The sequence below is a fragment of the Doryrhamphus excisus genome, chromosome 2, assembly GCF_030265055.1.
Source record: "Doryrhamphus excisus isolate RoL2022-K1 chromosome 2, RoL_Dexc_1.0, whole genome shotgun sequence".
Taxonomy (NCBI): domain Eukaryota; kingdom Metazoa; phylum Chordata; class Actinopteri; order Syngnathiformes; family Syngnathidae; genus Doryrhamphus; species Doryrhamphus excisus.
In genome coordinates, this window is record NC_080467.1 from 11,997,469 (window position 1) to 12,000,997 (window position 3,529).

The 3,529-nt window shown below is 39.2% G+C and overlaps 1 protein-coding gene across 4 annotated transcripts in view; it reads right to left on the reverse strand.

The window, feature by feature from the left end:
- ggt1b (gamma-glutamyltransferase 1b) overlaps positions 1-3,529 on the reverse strand; it is a 136,500-nt gene that overhangs the window by 132,795 nt on the left and 176 nt on the right. For 3 of the 4 annotated variants that reach the window (XM_058052056.1, XM_058052037.1, XM_058052064.1), the window contains exons 2-3: positions 2,233-2,561; positions 510-644 (exon numbers count right to left, since the gene is read on the reverse strand). The gene's annotated coding sequence lies outside the window, so the exon portion shown is untranslated. The remainder of the gene's footprint in view (positions 1-509; positions 645-2,232; positions 2,562-3,529) is intronic. The other variant, XM_058052046.1, reaches the window with a different exon arrangement.

Genomic DNA, 3,529 nt, shown 5'->3' on the forward strand with positions numbered 1-3,529 from the left:
AATAATTGAGTGGCTTAATAGACACGACTGTAAAGTACTATTAATGACATGGATGATGAGTTAAAAACATGTGGGTGTTCTAATTTTTTACGGCCAAACCAACGCTTCACACAAAGGGGTGTGAAAACATGCATTTTTGCTGTGTTGGCTGTGCTATTATTTCTCTGACATATACAAAACCAAATTTGAGCAAGAATGGCTGAAAAACATGGCCGCAATCAAGCAAAAATGCAACTGTCCATAACCACAACCCATAGGGGGCGCCATAAATGTCATTTACGGTCATCAATATATGAGGCTAAATCCTAAGAAAGGCCATTGTGTTGCTTTGACTTTGATATTCTAGTGGCATATTCTTTTCCTTTGGTTTGTGCCGCCATCACGGAGCACTGGCAAAATGCTGACAGCTGTGTGTGTGTGTTTTTTTTTTTAATATTATTTTCAACGGCGCATTTCCGTGTCAGCGTTTCATCTTATGTGTGAAGGAGTGTTGCCCTGAGCCGACCGACCTGTCACAGGAAGAATAATATCAACATCCTGCTGACTTGTAGCCGCTCTGCCAGCGAGGCATTTTCACTTTCACCGGAGGGGCAGGAGGTGAGTCTGCAGCCATCCATCTTCATTTCAAAATCACACTTGCCGCTCTAAATGAAGAAGAGGAGGATCAGATGGAAAACATTTAGAGGCTGGAGGCCTTGGGGGCTTGCTGTGTGTCACGCTGACACACAGCAGTAAACACATAAGTAAACACGTTACACTCTTAATAGAGGTACACACATACATAAGCAACTGATTAGTATCAGACCATTTTTACATATTCATGTTCATTTTCTACCGTTTATCCTCACAAGGGTCGTGTCGGTGCTGGAGCCTATCCCAGCTGTCTTGAGGCGAGAGGCAGGGTACACCCTGGACTGGTGGCCAGCCAATCACAGGGCACATATAGACAAACAACCATTCACACTCACATTCATACCTATGGACAATTTGGAGTCGCCAATTAACCTAGCATGTTTTTGGAATGTTGGAGGAAACCGGAGTACCCGGAGAAAACCCACGCATGCACGGGGAGAACATGCAAACTCCACACAGAGATGGCCGAGGGTGGAATTGAACTTGTGTCTCCTCGCTGTGAGGCCAGCACACTAACCACTCATCCACTGTGCCAAAAAAAACAATTTAATGACGTCCATCAGGTGTGTACTAACTTTTTAAAGTTTTAAAACCAAGTAGCCAGCCCTCCACAACACAAAAACGTTAGAGATCACTAGTCTAAAACCTCTATTTTGTACAGATGTTAGTGTTGTCTTTGTCTTTATTGAAGTGTAGCTACGCCATCTAGTGGCAATAATTTGCTTTACAGTGCAGCCGCAACTGAACCTTCCAGGAGAGCCACTTCACATCATCTTCCATCATTCCATTTTTTTTAAGCATGTTTACAAAAACATGTTTTGTTGTTCCACCATTGTAGTATTTTATAACAATACAGCCCAAACATGTGGTTCTTGTGCAGGGTTACTTTGAACAATAGCCAAGAGAAATGAAAAGAAACAAAAAAACAATAGTTGCTGAAAATGGTGTTAAATGAAATCAGCTTGATGTTTTTTGGTTTGATTTAATATGCTTGTTGAACATGGATTAGATTAATGTTGTGAAGAGCATCTTATGTGAGGAAAGGGAATATCTCTGCTCATTCATGATGACAGTGACTTATGATTCATGCATATTTACTCAAATGAAATCCTTATCTAGGGTGCTCACAATAGTGCTCCATCCAGCTAATATCCTTTCTGAGGTCAGGTTACATAAGCTAGGGACACAGCACATAAGATCAGAGTATAATATAACGGATTTAGGACTAATATGCATGTATTGTTACTGTTTTGTAATAACCAGACTTTAGTTTTTTGGGGGGCATAACAAAATTAAAAAGCTTTCTTGTGGGTAAGCGTGGTCACATGTTTTGACATCAACCATACATTAAAAAAAACGTGTTTTTTTGTTTTTGTTTATCCTCTCGTTTGTTAGACACCAAGCGACTTCCGGGTGACACATTCAGACGGTGCCATTTTCTACCTCGGGGGTAGACTTTTCCATTCACGTCAGAACGACGCCGACTTGGGAACGTGGGAATACATTTCCAAACTAACATACAGCAGAAATACAACACAGTTATCTAAAGTTTAAAAATAAGTCACAAAAAAATCGTATTTCTGGTAGTGTATTGCTTACTGAGCAAGGTTCTTCCGGCTTCAGGCTTCAGGCTTCCGGTCTTTTCTTCATCTTTTTGTTTGTTAATGTTGGCGAGCAACTTATTGTGTGCATTAACGCCACCTGCTGGTAAAAAAAACTGTGGATTGACACGCCCAAAAACGACCCCAACAATAAAAAATTAATATTTTTTTAAATAAAAAAATCATTTAATCTAAACGTGTCTTAAAGGTGACAGGAAGAAAAAAATCACCACTGTCGAGACTCTTACTGCCGTGCTTAAGAAACCAGGTGATTAATTGCTTGCAGGTGTGCACTGGTGACTCCGCCTCCGCTCCACATTGCCTGTACTGCAATAAAAGGACAGAAGATGGCAGCAGAGCAGCAAATACGGGACATCACAATTCCATTATAGTATTCACACAAGCCTGTGCTATGTTTTCATATTAGTTTTATGTATACACAAAACCATTATCCTAATATATTCTTCTTTCCTATTATTTTCATTTATTCATTTCCACACTTTTTATCGACGCAACACAGTTTTAGTTTTTATCTAATCATGCTAATTGAACTCACCAACAACAAAACACACTGTGATCATGGCATAATCTATTGTTTTCATTCTTTGTTTGGGGGGTAATAACATAATAATAATAATAATAATAATAATAATAATAATAATAATAATAATAATAATAATAATAATAACACGTACAATCTGTTCATCTTTGAATTACTGAAGTATTAGACATGTTAAGATGTCAATAGCCAGTAAACAGAATCAACACTTCAAAGACTCCAGTCAAGTGAGTGAATTCATCTGCATTTCTTCCAATCTTTGATGTTTTATCTGCGTGGAAGGCCATTCAAGCTAAAAGTGTGTCACTGCAAGCCTGAGGGACTCACTAAACTAAACACAAAATTGCATGAAATAAAACCAACAGTGGGTCACTATTGAGATGGCATAAAGGAGGCATTTGCATCACTTGTGTGTTAGCCTGTAGTAATACTGCTGTTGCTGCTGCAAAAAAAGATGTCCCCGAAATGTGACCAGTATTAAACTCATCATCATCATGAGCTGCAAGAATAATCTTTTCTCTCCTGGGGCACAGTTTGGCCCTGGATGATGATGATAATAATAATACATATGGAGAAGCTATCTACCGCCCCCCAAGGGTTCACAGCGGGTACGCACTGGAATAAAAAGCCCTCTAATCTCTTGTAGACACAACTTGCTGTAAAAACATATCTATATTCCAACAGATGACAACCTGTGTTGCTATTTAAGTCGCGAGAGACATTATTAAAACATCAC